The sequence below is a fragment of the Notechis scutatus genome, chromosome 6, assembly GCF_049901735.1.
Source record: "Notechis scutatus isolate UNSWTSFEM ecotype Mainland chromosome 6, rNotScu1.2, whole genome shotgun sequence".
In the NCBI taxonomy this organism is placed as follows: Eukaryota; Metazoa; Chordata; class Lepidosauria; order Squamata; family Elapidae; genus Notechis; species Notechis scutatus.
The window spans coordinates 55,268,472-55,285,596 of NC_142014.1; the positions used below are offsets into that span (position 1 = coordinate 55,268,472).

Here is a 17,125-nt window from a genome sequence, read left to right on the forward strand (position 1 = left end):
TAGGTTTCTTTGCAAAATAAGCATTAAAGTACTAAACTAGGCCTCCTCAAAACCCCTCCCCCAAACCCCCATCACATTCCCATCATGTCAAAATACATGATGCTATCCTAACTGCTTTCTAGCACTCATCCACTCCAGCCATTAGAGTAGCCCTTGGGTACAAAAGGCTTATTTTTCCTGCTTTATCACTTGCAGTTAATTCCTTTTTTTAAATCTTAGATGGATTGCAGATGATCATGCATCTAAAGAAGGAGAACATTTGCATTGCTTTCCAACATTTCAAGCACAATACATTTGCAATGGACACCTATTCAGAGCAAAATATCAGATCCTGAATAATAAAAAAAAAAGATAGGTCACTCCTACTCCCATAGGTCACATGTCACCCTACTCCCAAGTACTGCTACAGTAGCAGTAATGGCTAACTAGAAATTAGGAAGCCTAGTTTAGTACTTAGTGCTGCCACCAAACCAAACAGTGATGCAATTTATTAAAACTCTCTCAATTGTGCCTCTATAAAAAGTGACCAGGACAGAAGGAGAAAGATATGCTCTCCTCGTCCAACGCAGGAAATGCAGATATGGTTTGTGTGCTTCACTAAGGATGATGTGTAGAGAGATCAATTCAGATTGTTAGTTATCTGCACCCACAGATACTTAATACTGTTGACCGCCTCTACAGCATCCTTGATACTGAGTGGAATAGGACTATGCTGGATCTTTCTAAAATCTATAATGATCTCCTTTGTTTTATTAACATTTAGAACCAGGTTACAGAACCAGTCCACCAGAGCCTACACTCTTCCCTATAAGCATCTTCACTGATGTCCCACCGCTGCCACGTCATCCGCATACTTCACAATATGATTTGTAACAGATTTGGTACAGCAGTCATGGGTCATCAAAGTGAAGAGTAGTGGACTCAAGACACAATTCTGTGGGAAACCTCTACTCAAGGAGGTGAAATGGAAACATTTCTTCCAACTTGCACAAACTGGGGCCTATCAAGAAGAGTTCTCCACTCTTCTACTCGTTGCAGAATACCTTATGCCACCAGACTTGAAATTCTAAAACTAGAAAACCTTGAATTACGCCGTCTTCGGTCTGACTTAAGCATGGTATATAAAATCATACATTGCAATGTCCTACCTGTCAATGAATACTTCAGCTTCAACCATAACAACACAAGAGCACACAATAGATACAAACTCAAAGTAAACCGCACCAAACTTGATTGCAGGAAATACGACTTCAGCAATAGAGTGGTCAATGTCTGGAATACTCTACCCGACTCTGTAGTCTCTTCCCCAAACCCCAAAAACTTTAACCTTAGACTGTCTACTATTGACCTCACCCCTTTCCTAAGAGGTCTGTAGGGGGCGTGCATAAGCGCACCATCGTGCCTACCGTCCCTGTCCTATTGTTTCTCTTATTCTTTTATTTTTCTTATATGTACCCATTTCATGTATTCACAACTATGTATACACTTATACTTATTATCTTGTAAACAATTGGCAAATCAAATAAATAAATAAATAAATAAATAAATAAATAAATAAATAAATAAATAAATAAGGAAATCCAGAGTTGAGCCTTCTCTGTGTTGCAAAGCCTTTGTTAGGACTCCCCAGGGACTGTACTATGAGCCAGTAAAAAAAAGGCTTCTCTTCTTTGGGATTCTCTGGGATTGCAGGGAGCTTTGTCTGGACGTAGGGAGGGTCCATTGGGAGCTCATGGGATTAGACAAAGAGATTAGTTTGACCTAGTCATTGCTAAAAGACAGGGAGAGAAAACATGCATACTCCATTTTATTTTGTACATTTATTCTCTCCACCACGTTTACATTTGGAAAGACAACCTCTAGCTCAAAGACTTGGCTATGCATGAACTGTAAATGGTAGGATAGATTCATCCTTTCCTTCATTATAAGTCTAGCTAATTAATGCTTCTGAGGACATTTGGAATGCTTCTATTCTTTGTGTGAAGTAGAACAAAGTTCATTGTGACAGGTATTCAGATTCCCAGAATAGAAAGTATAGTATGGTGGCTGGAAGTGATAAGAGATTTTGTTCAATTCAATTAGAAGATAGCATGAGCACTGAGATACATTTCAAAGCTGGATTCAAAATTGAGCGGCATCTTCAAGAAATTTGTATTAATCCAAAGTGTTTCCAATGTCTGATCAAAGCTGTCTAATCAAAGCCTTTGTTGCAGAGTTACCTTCATTTCACCTGAGATCAATATAACAGATAACAGTTAATCAGAGTTGGAAGGGACATTATAGATCATCTAGTCCAACCTCCCACCCAAGAGGGAAACCCTACACCACTTCTGACAAATGGCAGTACAATCTCTTCTTGAAGGTCTCAAGTGATGGCGTTCCCACAACTTCCAAGGGCATGCTCTTCCATTGGTTGATTGTTCTCACTGTCAGAAACTTTCTCCTTATTTCCAAGTTAAATCTCTTCTTGTTCAGTTTCCATCCATTATTCCTTGTCTGGCCTACAGGCGCTTTAGAAATAGCTTGACTCCTTGCTCTCTGTGGCAGCCCCTCAAATATTGGAAGACTGCTATCATGTCTCCCCTGGTCCTTCTCTTCACTAGACTAGCTAAGTCCAGTTACTGTAACCATTCTTCATATGCCTTAGTCTCCAGTCCCCTAATCATGCTGGTTGCTCTTCTCTGCACTTTTTCTAGAGTCTCAACATATTTTTTATAATGTGGTGACCAAAACTGGATGCAGTACTCTAGGTGTGGTCTTACTAAGGCATTATAGAGTGCTATTAGTATCGCACTTGATTTCGAGTGTATCCCTTTGTTAATGCAACTTAGGATTGCATGAGCTTTTTTGGCTGCTGCTGTACACTGCTGGCTCATATTTAGTGTCATGACCCTGGTGGAGTCTGACTCTGAGGAAGAGGAGGAACAGCCAACAGGGAGTGGGAGTGTGGCTCCTGAGGTGGTGGAGGAGGCTGGGGAAGGGCAGAAGCCGGCTGAGCAGTCAGAGGAGGATCCAGGCCCATCCCCTATCCATCCTAGGTCACGCAGGGAGGAGAGGATCAGGGAAAAGCGAGGTCTACTCAAGAGGAGATTACCATGATCCTCCTCGTGGCTTGCAGATGGGAGCTATGTATATAAGTTTGCAACTGCGCAGTTAGAATTGCTGAAGTCAATTAGTGTTCACCTTGAAAGAGGCTTATCTTTGCTGGCGTTCTTCCCATGGACTTTTCTCGGTTATTTTTCTGGAGTTTATAATTAGTTATCTTGGCTTGCTTCGGAACTGTCATCAATGCAGTTTGTTTTTGTTTTCTGTTTGCCTCATTATTTACTTTTGTGACTTTAAACTGTGCCTAATAAAACAGTGGAGTTAAGTTGAAGGCTTTACCGGACTTTAATATATGTTTTGGGTTTTGGGTTATTTTGAGAGACTACGGGTCATTACAATTTGACTTCAGCCACCCCTTCAACTTATTTTTGCTTTTTGTGGGGTGACCATGGATCAGCTCAGAGCAGAGATTGCCCAGTTAACCCAGCAAGTGGCTCTTTTGACTGCATAGGTGGCACAAATGCAAGCTGCCCAGCCATGCCAAAAATGTCCAGTGGCAGTGCCAGATAAATTTGATGGTTCGCTGGTCCAATTTCCAGCATTTTTTGGACAGTGCCAGCTTTACATGAGCCTTCGGCCTGAGGGCTTTCCCACTGACCGGGATAAGGTGGGGTTTTTGATTAGTTTGTTGTCAGGCTCTGCAGCACGTTGAGCGACACCTCTGCTGACCCAGCCCAACCAGGTGTTGGACAATTACACTTAGTTTTTCCATCAGTTTCAGGCCATGTTTGAGGACCCTGTTCGAAGCCAAACAGCAAGAGATGTTTGAGAGAGTTGAAGTAGGAGCGTGGCTCACTCATGGATTATACTGATAGTTTTTGGGTGGTTGCTCAGGATGTACAATGGAATGAGGCAGCACTATTAGACCAGTTCCAGGGAGGGGGTTGTCGTCAGAGCTTTTGGATGAGTTGGCGCGCACTGAATGCCCTCGCACCCTTCAGGAGCTCATGCATTTGTGTCTTCGTATCGATGCTAGACTTCAGCAGTGACGGGTGCGATGATGGACAGAGACCGTATCTGTTTCCAGCAAGATGGCACCCTTGGTGGAAGTGCCTTTAGAGGAACCCATGCAGTTGGGGGCTGGCCGCCCTCACCTGACTCAAGTAGAAAAGAATAGACATCATCGTGATGGATTATGCCTCTATTGTGGCAATCGAGGCCATTTTGCGGCCAAGTGTCCTGTTAAGACATCCACAGCAGCGACACCTGCAGTGGTGGGAAACGAGCATCGCTCGGCCTACGGGGGTCTGCAGGTCGGGGTGTAAAGTCCATAGGCCCGCCATCTTCATCAACCTTGCCACCCTCGCCATCTTTGACATCTTCGACATCTCCACCACAGTCGCTATGGGTGAAGCATCTTGTGCTGCCAGCAAGTGTGTTCGTGCCTAGTGTGGGAGCGGTGGAGATCCCAGCTTTGGTTGACTTGGGGGCCACAGCCAATTTAATGGATGCTCATTTTGTCAAGCAGTGGTTCATTCCTCAGCAAAAGGTATCCCCACCAGTAATGGTGGAGATGATTGATGGTCGGTCCCTTCATTCAGGACCTGTGGTTGCTGCAACCAAACCCCTTTGCATATGTATTGGGCAGCATGTGGAGGAAACCATGTTTTACGTTGTCACAGTGCCTCATTTTCCGGTGGTGCTGGGTTTGGAGTGGCTACAGGCCCATGATCCACAGATTGTCTGGTCATCTGGAGTTGTGCAGTTCCTTGATAGGAAGTGTGCCAACCATTGCTTGTGCTCCTGTGAAGGGAGTGTGGCTACGCCCGTGGACCTGGATCTACCAGCAGAGTTGGTGGACTTTGCTGATGTGTCTGGGGAGAAGGAGGCAGATCAGTTGCCTCCACATCGGGCATATGACTGTCCAATCAACTTGTTGCCCGAAGCAAAATTGCCGGTGGGTCGGATATATTCCCTGTTGGATCCAGAGTTGGCTGCATTGCGGGATTTTTTTTTTAATTTTTATTAGTTTTTTAAAACAAACATAAACAAACAAAACATAAAAACATCAAGCTATCTTCCATATGTGTACATACAGTGTGCCGGTTGGTTTACAAATTGTTTTGTGCTTCCATTTCGTAGTCTTCAATTACACTTGCATTGCATATCTCATATTTTCAATCAAAAATTAAATACCTTGGTATCATTATTAATCAATCATTTGACTATATTTTAATTCATTCATGTTTTACAAGATAATCATAATTTACTTAGTTTATTTTATAACAGTTCATATTATCATCCCAAATCTATCCTAAAATCATTTTGTAGATATAATAAGAAAGAAGTACATCTTTATATATTTATTATTTTCTAAAAGTCTACATATTTCATTACTGTATTTTATTATCTAACCATTGATAGAAAAGATCCCAAATTTTATAAAATTGTTTATCCTCTTGTTCTCTAATTTCAAATGTCAATCTACTCATTTCAGCACATTCCAATATTTTCTTAATGATTTCCTCCTGTGATGGTGTTTTCTCATTTTTCCAGTTTTTAGCAAATACAATCCTAGCTGCTGTCAACACGTTTACAATCAGGTATTTCAAGTCTTTACTATATATTTCAGGTAAAATTCCCAATAAAAATCAATTTATCATAGAAACCTTCCATTTTAGAATCTTTATCATACCTTGAATGTATTTGCGCATATGAAAACCAATTCATCTTTATACCTTGTTCCTCTAGTTTTTGTATAGATTTGAGTTCACCCTTTTCATTCAATATTTCACCATATCTAACTGTTTGTTCCTTTTTGTATATTATAGGATAAGAAAATGCTTCAATAGTCGATAACCAGACTGGAATTTTCAAATAACATTGTCTTTTAATCTTCTCCCAGTTTAACCATAGAGACTCCCGTATATAATGTCTTCTAAAATACTCCTGTGTTTTAGTTCCTTTATACCATAAAAAAGCATGCCACCCCAACAACAAATCATGTCCTTCTAATGTCAACAATCTAGTGTTTCTTAGTGTTATCCATTCCTTAGCCCACATCAGATTTGTAGCTTGATAGTACAACTCCCAATTAGGCAAATCAAATCCTCCTCTAATTCTAGCATCTTGCAAAAGCTTTAATTTTATTCCCGCTTTCTTACCTTGCCATATATATTTCAACACAATTTTATTTAGATCTTCAAAGTAATCTTTTCCAAGCCTAATTGGAATTGTTTGAAACAAATATAAAATTCTGGGTAATATATTCATCTTGATTGTTGAAATTCTCCCTATTAGTGACAGTTGTAAATTTTCCCATTTCGCCACATCTAGCGCTATCTGCTGTTTAAGTTTGATATAATTATTCTCTTTTAATGTAGTACATCTTGCTGTCAAATATATCCCCAAGTACTTGATCTTATTCGTGACCTGAATTTTCAATAGGTCTGCCAGTTCTTCCTTTTGTCTTGATAGCATATTCTTTGTCAAGATCTTTGTCTTATCTTTATTTATTTTCAAACCAGCCACCTTTCCATATGTCTCTATCTTTTCTATCAATTTTGATGCTGTTTCTAAAGGGTCTTCTAAGATGAAAACCAGATCATCTACAAATGCTTGCAGCTTAAATTCTTCCTTTTTGATTTTCATTCCTTTTATATTCTTTTCATCTCTAATATTTCTGTTTAGCACTTCCAAAGTTAACACAAACAACAAAGGTGACAGTGGGCACCCTTGTCTTGTTCCTTTTCTTATATTGAGAGAGTCTGTCAGTTCTCCCTCTATCATTACCTTTGCCGTCTGCTTATAGTATATAGCTTCTATTGCTTGAATAAATTTTCTAGCAAAACCCATCTGTTCCAACAGTAATAACATGAATCACCAATTCACATTATCAAATGCCTTCTGTGCATCTAGGAATATCAGAGCCATTTGTTTTTCAGGATGTGCCTCGTAGTATTCCAAGGTGTCCAAGATTACTCTCATATTGTCTTTAATTTGTCTCTTTGGCAGAAATCCATTTTGATCAGGATGGATAAAATTATTTAAATATTTTTTAAGTCTTTCTGCCAATATTGAAGCAAAAAAATTATAATCTGCATTTAGTAGAGAAATGCATTCTCTACATTTAGTAAAGAAATGGGTCTATAGTTCTTAATTTGTAATGGGTCAGCCTCCTCTTTTGGAATAAGTGTAATAGAGGCTTCTGACCATGATTTAGGTATCTTCTTCTTTAACATAACTTCATTCATAACTTCTAGCAATGGAAAATTCAACAATTCTTATAATGTTTTATAAAATTCTGCCGGAAGTCCATCTGGGCCTGGTGCCTTTCCATTATTTTACTTTCCCTTTAAAATAAAAAGCAAACGTAAAGATTGGACTTCCAAAGAAAAAAAGAAAAACAAAGACAAGCTCCAACAAAGCCAAAAACCCATATAGTTATTACAAGAAAAAAAGATAAAATGAAATACAAATGAAATGAATAATGAAATAAAATGAAATAAAATGAAATGGTGAGGAGGGATAGCACAACTTAGAAAAAGTAAAAAGGGCACACTGCATTTTGTTTAATTATCCAAGGCTCTTATTGTAGCTCTCTTCTCCAAAAACTTATCACCTTTTTTCCCCTAGGTTTCAACACCAGACTCCAGCTGTTGATAGAAACCCAGAAGAGCACCTGCAATAATACTCTCCCATGCTCTTCCCTCTATCTTATCAAATAGCAATGTCCCTGAAAAAGAGTCTCAGTTCTTTCTTTCTCAGCTTTGTCTGGTCACAGGGAAATAGAATATTTTCAAGCCTCTAGTTGGCAGTGTTACAAAGTTTCTTTGCTCTCACTTTCCCCCTCCTTTTCCAAGCAAAATATAATAAGAATTAATAAAAAAAAAGAAAAAGATATTTAAAAAAAAAATAACTAAAGGGAGCCTCTAGCCTAAAATATTACAAAATCAAAAAGGAGGAAAAAAAATAGATGTAAACGAAAAAACCAGTCCAGTTTCAAAATACAAGATCGTGTATAGAAAATCCAGCAATGAGAGAAAAAAAACATTACTTTGACATTCCTGTTTAAAATCGCCGCTTAATCACTTCTGTCAAAACTTTTACAGATTCTTTCTTTTCCTTAGAGTGTCCTTTCAGATCTTAGAATAAAAAAAAAGTTCTCACCAAACCGGCACACTCTCTCTTTCTATTCTCTTCCGTTTCGGAGCTGTCCCAACTTCAGCAGCTTTAATGGCTGCCTCTTTGCCACTGGCAAGAAGTGCTTCTCCTGGATCTACCAGGGACTTTGTGGTATCCCTGGGATTGACAGGATGCGCTCTTCACTTTCACCATCTCTTCGGGACAGTTTAGATCTGATAGGACCGTCCAGGAGAAAAAATATCGGCAGCGATCTCAGACCTCCAAGATCGCATGCCGTATCGTCGCGACGCCAGTTCCGCCCTCCCGTTGCAGGATTTTATTGACAAGAACCTCCGGAAAGGGTTTATCCGGCCTTCTACCTCCCCATTGGCTGCACTGGTGCTTTTTGTGAAAAAGAAATCAGGGGAGCTACGTTTGTGTTGTGATTACCGCAAGTTGAATGCAATCACAGTGAGAAATCGGTACCCACTTCCCCTCATCCCTAAACTGATTGAGCGGCTTCGTCAAGCTAAGATCTTTACGAAGTTGGATTTGTGTGGGGCCTACAATCTGGTTTGCATTCGTGCAAGGGACAAATGGAAAACAGCTTTCTGGACAAGGTACGGGCATTTTGAGTATACCATGATGCCTTTTGGATTAACCAATGCCCCAGCTGTGTTGATGCATTTCATGCACGATGTTTTCCGTGATTTGTTGGATCAATTCGTGGTCATTTATTTAGATGACATTTTGATTTACTCAGACTTCCTACAGGAACATTGGCAGCATGTGCGGCTAGTGTTGCAATGTTTGCGTGATAACCACCTGTTTGCTAAACATGAGAAGTGTCAGTTTGCACAAACCATGATTGACTTCTTGGGACATCGTATTTCACCTGCTGGGATGGAAATGGACCCAGAAAAAATTCAATCATTGCAGGAGTGGGAACCTCCACAGCGGGTTAAGGATGTGCAACGACTGTTGGCGTTTGCGAACTACTACTGCACATTTATTCCCTGCTTTGCTGCCTTGACTGCTCCCCTTTCTAATCTAAGCTCAAGAAGGGGGAGAAGTTCCATTGGGGTGCCGAGGAGCATGCAGCTTTTGAGGCGTTGAAAGTCGCCTTTGCTTCTGAGCCTATCCTCAAACACGCTGATCCAGGCCAGCCATTTGTGGTGGAAACAGATGCTTCTGATGTGGCTGTTGGTGCAGTGCTCCTCCAGGCCTATGCTCCCGCAGGCACCTTGTTCCCATGCGCTTATTATTCCTGGAGGTTGGTGGCTTCAGAGCGCAACTATACGATTTGGGACAAGGAGATATTGGCAGTTAAGGTCATGCCTTTGAGACATGGTGGCACCACTTGGAGGAGGCTCATCACCAAATTGAGGTTTGGACAGATCATCGCAATTTGGAACACCTACGTACAGCTCGGACATTGAACCAGCATCAGGTGAGATGGTGCTTATTCTTTGCTTGATTTGATTTCTGGGTGACCTATGTTCCGAGTGGAGGGAATCAACACGCTGATGCCCTATCTCGGAAGCCCGAGTGTACCCGAAGGGAGGATAAAATCTTGCCCCGGACGGTGATTCCGTTGGAGCGGGTTGTGGCCACCGAGGAACCTGTGGACCTTCGAGTGAGGATTCAGGAGGCGCAGCGGCAGGACCCATTTGTGACAGCTCGACGTCGAGAATTGGATGAGAATGGGAGACAAGAGACTCCTTGGGTGTATATTGGGGACCTGTTATAGTTCCGTGATCACATTTATGTGCCTGGAGGTCCTCTTCATAGCCTTATCCTTTGTCAATGTCATGATAGTCTGGCGGCAGGACATTTTGGGGTGTTCAAAACACTGCACCTCATCTCTAGGACATTTTGGTGGCCGAGACTCAAACATGATGTGTCAGGATATGTGGTGTCCTGTGGGATCTGTCGCCAAGCCAAGTATGCTCCTGGCGAGCCCCCTGGTCTATTGCAGCCCTTGCCCACGCCAGAACGACCATGGGGGGCAGTTTCATTGGATTTCATCGTTGAGTTACCACGATCAAATGGTGCCACAACCATTTTGGTGGTGGTGGATATGTTGACTATAATGGCCCACTTTACTCCATGTGCAGGTCTTCCATTGGCCAAGATAACGGCTCAATTGTTTATCTCCCATGTTTCCAGTTGCATGGGTTACCAGACCGCATGGTATCAGATCGGGGGGTACAATTTACAGCACGCTTCTGACAGACCCTACTTGCGAAACTGCAGGTTCAGGCATGTCTGTCGTCTGCTCATCACCCCGAAACTGATGGGGGGACAGAGAGAATGAATGCTATTTTGAAGCAGTACCTCCGCTGTTTCAGCAATACTCAACAAGACAATTGGGTGGAGGTGCTGCCGGTGGCGGAATTCGCTTATAACAATGCTCAACATGCATCCACCTGTGTGTCCTCTTTCTTTGCTAACTATGGGTTTCATCCACAACTTTTCCCTTTAGCCTCGTCTGATTCCCCAGTTCCGGCAGTGGATATGTTTTTGCACGAGTTAAACGCTGTGCACCACATGGTCCACAATCAACTAGAGAGAGCCAAGGAAGACTATAAACGGTTTGCAGACCGACATCATCACGATGTTCCACCTTTAGCAGTCAGCGATCGGGTTTGGCTCTCTACTCCATATTTACCAAAGATGCGACCATCGAAAAAGCTCAATCACCATTACTTGGGACCTTTTCCAGTTGAGGCGGTGATCAATCCTGTGGCTTATCATCTCTTCTGCCACGGACCAAGCATATCCATCCTGTTTTTAATCGTTCCTGTTAGTCCCAGCCTCGCCCAACAGTCCGCATAGACCAGCTCCATCACAGCTGGCCCCAGTAGCCCATTTGGGAGAGGAGGAATATGAAGTGGATAGCATCTCAGATTCACACCAGTTGCGGGGCCGATTTCAGTATTTGGTGGCATGGAAAGGTTATGGACCAGAGGACTTCACCTGGGTCGATGCCACTGATGTTCATGCTCCTCGTTTGGTCCAGGACTTTCACGCTCGGTTTCCTCAACGTCCTGCGGCCCTGCGGGGGTGGGATAGTGTCATGCCCCTGGTGGAGTCTGACTCTGAGGAAGAGGAGGAACAGCCAACAGGGAGTGGGAGTATGGCTCCAGAGGTGGTGGAGGAGGCTGGGGAAGGGCAGAGGCCGGCTGAGCAGTCAGAGGAGGATCCAGGCCCATCCCCTATCCATCCTAGGTCATGCAGGGAGGAGAGGATCAGGGAAAAGCGAGGTCTACTCAAGAGGAGATTACCATGATCCTCCTCATGGCTTGCAGATGGGAGCTATGTATATAAGTTTGCAACTGCACAGTTAGAATTGCTGAAGTCAATTAGTGTTTGCCTTGAAAGAGGTTTATCTTTGCTGGCATTCTTCCCATGGACTTTTCTCGGTTATTTTCTCGGTTATTATAATTAGTTATCTTGCCTTGCTTCAGAATTCTCATCAATGCAGTTTGTTTTGGTTTTTTGTTTGCCTCCTTATTTACTTTTGTGACTTTAAACTGTGCCTAATAAAACAGTGAAGTTAAGTTGAAGGCTTTATTGGACTTTATGTTTTGGGTTATTTTGAGAGACTGCGGGTCATCACATTTAGCTGGTTGTCCACTAAGACTCCAAGATCCCTCTCACAGTTACTGCTATTGAGCCTGGTTTCATCCAGTCTATATGTGTACTTTTGGTGTTTCTTGCCTAAGTGTAGGACTTTACTTTTCTTGACATTGAATTTCATTTTGTTAGATACAGCGCAGTGTTCTATTCTGTCAAGATCCATCTGGATCTTCAGCCTATCTTCTTGGGTGTTAGCTATTCCTGTCAGCTTAGTATCATCTGCAAATTTGGTAAGTTCCCCTTCTATTCCCTCATCTAAGTCATTAATGAAGATATTGAAGAATACTGGGCCAAAGACGGAACCTTGTGGCACCCCACTGCTTACTTCCCTCCATGTAGACTTAGATTCATTAAGGACTACACATTGAGTACGGTTTGTCAGCCAGTTGTGAGTCCATCTAGTGGTGGTGCTATCTATTCCACTTTTTTCTAGCTTACTAAGAAGTAGGTTGTGGTCTACTTTGTCAAATGCCTTGCTGAAATCTAAATATATTATGTCCACAGTATTTTGTTGGTCTAATTTAGTCACTATGTTGAAGAATGAAATAAGATTGGTTTGGCATGATCTGTTCTTAACAAATCTGTGCTGACTGCTAGTTATTACTTTACTTGTTTCTAGATGTTGGCAGATCTGCTTTTTTATTATCTTTTCCAGTATCTTCCCGGGTATTGATGTTAGGCTGATTGGTCTATAGTTTTCTGGGTCTGTTTTTTTTTTCCTTTTTTGAAGATGAGAACCACATCAGTTCTTTTCCAGTCCTCTGGTAGTTCCCTGGTGCGCCAGGATTTTTGAAAGATATGGTGCAGTGGTTGTGAGATGACCTCTGCCAGCTCTTTTAAAACTCTGGGATATAATCCATCAGGCCCCAATGATTTGTGTTCATCAAGATCAGACAGGTGTTCTCTTACTATTTTTTTGCTTATTTTAACTTTTATTTCTGGTCTGTCTTTTACAGTTATGTTTTTGGTGGGTTGAGCGATAGTTTCTTTTTGCATGAAGACTGATGCAAAGAATGAGTTAAACAGTTCTGCTGTCTCTCTGTTGCCTGTTACTTCCTTGCTGTCTTCTCTCTTTAGTGGACTGACTGCTTGATTTTTTTCTTGTTATTTATATGTTGGAAGAAACTTTTTTTATTATCTTTGACTTTTGTTGCAAGTCTTTGTTCGTTCTGAGCCTTTGCTTTCCTAACTTCGTCTTTGCAGATTCTGGCTATCTGCTGATATTCTGCCTTAGTTGTATGTCCTTCTTTCCATTTTTTGTACTTGTCCTTTTTTTCTTTCAATTTGCCAGAGAGATCTTTGTGCAGCCATGATGGTTTCTTCTTGGATTTCTTGTTTTTCTTTTTCAGTGGTATTGTGCTGGTCTGGGGTTCTATGATCGTACTTTTCAGAGTTTCCCAAGATTCTTTAGTTGTTTTCCCCTTTAGGATTTTCATTCATGGAATCTTTCCCAAGTTCTCTCTGAGTTTATTAAAATCAGCTCTTTTAACATCCAAGACTCTGGTGTCATTATGTTCTATTGCTTGTGTTTGTGTTATGTTGAATTCTAGTATGACGTGGTCACTCTCACCCAAGGTTCCTGCAGTTTCAACTCCCTCTATCACTTCTTCTCTGTTTGTAAGAATTAAGTCCAGTATGGCTGTCACTCTAGTTTCACCCTCTACCTTTTGGACAACAAAGTTGTCAGCTAGGTTGGTTAGGAACTTATTTGATTTCTCACTTGGTGCAGAATTAGTTTTCCAATTGATATCAGAATAATTGTGCATAAGCGCACCGACGTGCCTACCGTCCCTGTCCTATTGTTTCTCTTATTCTTTTATTTTTCTTATATGTACCCATTTCATGTATTCACAACTATGTATACACTTATACTTATTATCTTGTAAACAATTGGCAAATCAAATAAATAAATAAATAAATAATTGAAGTTCCTCATTACTATTGTTGTGTGTTTCCATGTTTGTTAGTTGGTTGGCAAAAAGGACATCTATTTTTTCTGCTTGATTGGGTGGCCTATAATATACACCTATGGCCATGTCATTCTTTTTTTTCTTTTATATTGACCCATATGCATTCTAGGAGGTTTTCATCTTTGGTGTCATGCATTTATGTAGCAATATAGTGGTCCTTTACATACAGTGCAACTCCACCTCCTCTTTTATGGGGTCTGGTTTTTTTGAACAGTTTGTATCCTTCTATCAGTATGTTCCAATCATGGGTTTCATCCCACCAAGTTTCTGTTATTCCAACTATATCATATCTACCTTCATGTATTTGTAGTTCAAGTTCACCCTGTTTGTTCCCCAGACTTTGTGCATTTGTATATAGGCACTTGAGATCTTTATGTCTGACACTGTGTTTACTGTCTACATAACCTGTGTTGTGCCTGCCTGCCCCTACTTTGTTGCCACCTGTTTGATTAATGCACTCACTATTAGATGCTTGGTTTTGGTTGATGGCAAGGCTGATAATCTTACCTGCACAAACATCTATTTTGCATGCACTGGTATCCTTATTAATTCTAGGTTGCTGGGGACAGAAATGTTCTGTATCCATTAATTCTCTGTCCCCGCTATTCAGTTTAAATGTTTATCCAGGAAATCTGTGAATTTAATGCCAAGTAACTCAGTCCCTTTCTTTGATGGATGCAAACCATCTCTTTTGTACAGTTTTTCATTGGACCAGCTGCAGATATCATGACTAATAAAACCAAAGCCTTCCCTTTTACACCACTGCCTTAGCCACACATTCAACTCCACTACACGCTGGCCTTTCCCTTTTTGTTCCTTGTATACTGGTAGAACCTCTGAAAACATAAGCCTACAGCCCATATTACTAAGTTCATACCCCAAGCTTTGGAAGTCTTTCTGAACAGAAAGTACATCCTTCTGGGACAAATCATTTGTATCAAGATGTATAATAGCATCAACATCACAGTCTTTACTGGCATTCTTGACTATTCTAAGAATACGCCTTTTGTCTCTGCTGGCAGTAGCCAGCAAACATTGCTTGCTCTTCCATACAGAATTTGGTGGCAGGAATGGTACATGAGTAGAATCCTGACAAGAAAGGAGAAGAAATATCCACGCACCATGTCTCTTCTATTAAGATGGAATTAAATTGATGGATACTGTTCAAAACAGGTATTCACTGATTTAATTGCCGCCCAGCAATATTTCAAGACATAGCATTTCAGACTCTTAGGAGCGAGTCAACTAGTAGCATTCAGAGTATTACGGTCTTGTCTAAGTGCAAGAAGACATACTGATTTTGTTATATTGATGTTTAATCAGAATGGGAATCATTAGCAGGACTATAGTTTGCTATCTCGGCCTAGTTGGATTTGCAAGTTGAAGATCTTGTTTAGGATGTACTCTTGATATAGCAACTTTCTTTTGTCCTCATATACTACAATCTGATTGTCATTATCTGAAACTAAACAAAGATGGAATTGATCTAGGCTGATTCTGAACAGAAGGACATGTAGACTTTCTGGGGTGTAGGTTGATTTCCTTCTTTGGCAGGATTGTTTTCACAATTCAGAGAATTTATTATGATTTTCTGCAGAGCTGTAGTCAAATGAGAGTCCAAAGATATCAGTCAATTAAAGGTTTGGCTGCTGCTAAGCTTAACAGCAGTGTTAGCTTCAGTTCATCCATTTGACTCAATATTTCTTCTTGTTTGCAATTTGATAAGCCTTCAAAAGAATTAATTAATTCTGTTTCTAGAACTTCATCGATGTCATTTTTCTTGCATCATCTCCGTATGATTTTTTCAGCAGTGTCTTGTCAAGAAGCTAAAGGTGCTAGGTTGCTGTGGTTTTTATCATTGGCATGCTGCCCATAGCCCGAGACATGGGCATTTCTGCCTGATATGTTAAAAGAAAAAGTGCAGTCTTTTTCCATCTGTGCCATGGGTATTTTCAAAAATAGAAAGAAAATGATTCATTTGTGCAGAGAATGGTGCAAAGCAATAGAATTCATTTGTGTCCTGTCATGCTAGGAAGCTATTCGACAGCACTTCAATCAATCATATCACAATGGCATAAAAGTGAGCCAAGTAATAGAATGATAGCTCTTCTTATAAACCAACATCCGGTGTTCCATTGAGTGTAAAGCTTAAAGAAAATTTGTTTGAAGGTACAGTTGTATTTGATTGGGTTTGTCTCTTTTTATGGAAAAATGAGGCTTAAATTATTCCTGTACAGTATTTGTATGTCCTTTCTAACCTTAATTTGTTCTTCTGGACAATTTGACTGTCCACAAACAAATCAAGGTTTTCAATTTTCAGTCAAAATTGCTAGCCTATCTGCATAATTTTGCACAAAGATTTCAAAGGCTGTTTTTAAAGAGTCCACCTTTGTGCTTTATAGTTTGTGCAGTTAATAGACATTGTCTATCAGCAAAGTCTACCATGAATTCCTTCGATGATTGTTTGATTAACGCTTCCCCCTTCAGAGATGTATTAACAGCAGCGGGAGACTGTTAAAGGCAGGAATTCAATCAGATAGTTCAGTTCATCATGAAAACTAGAGGAGAAATCTAATATAATATTCGTTGGATATCATATTTATTGGAGCTAGGGAAGGAATGGAGAGGATGTATTTTGTTGTTATTTTTAGTCATAGTTTTCTTGTACATAATGTAATCCTCAATTTTTACTGCTTTGTTGCTTTAGATGGTGTCTGTGAACTTTGACCTATCTGTTGCATTTCTTGTTTTTCCCCATTGCTTCAGTGTCAGCATGCATCTAAAACTTCATGTTTTGGTAACTTAGAATATATTAGAATTAATATAATATGTGTCTTAGAATAGATTTCAAATATATCTCACAGAGAATGTGTTTATTGAATAGAACTAGATAAAAATTATAATGTGTAGTCAGGGTATTTTCAAAAATTAATAAGACAAGCTAAATATCATAAGTAGTTCAGCAAAGAAGCTGCTGCTCCATTGCCATCCTAGCTACATCTCATGACTAACTGGCTTAGGGGATGAAAAAGACAAACCACTAGATCCAGTTGGGAAGCATTGACTTTGAAAAACCTGGGCACAAAAATGTCAAAGATAAAGATATGCTAAAGTGAAACTAACCTTTAGATGACCCTAACTGGTAACTCCGACTGTTTTGGAGGGAAACTTAGAACATTCATATTTGTGTGGGCTTTTTCAAGTATTATGATTGGTTACAGCCCTGTGGGCCTAGAGTATAAAATACAGCCATGTTCCCATAAGGGGTGAAGCTACCATATTAGAGTACAATTCAGAGAGTTTGAGGTTCCCCTCAGCATAGTGCTCATAGAGGGGCCATGCAT

The 17,125-nt window shown here is 40.5% G+C and overlaps 1 protein-coding gene across 2 annotated transcripts in view; it reads left to right on the forward strand.

The window, feature by feature from the left end:
* Positions 1-17,125, forward strand: part of CACNG2 (calcium voltage-gated channel auxiliary subunit gamma 2) — a 161,906-nt gene that overhangs the window by 114,589 nt on the left and 30,192 nt on the right. The gene's annotated exons all lie outside the window — the stretch shown is intronic.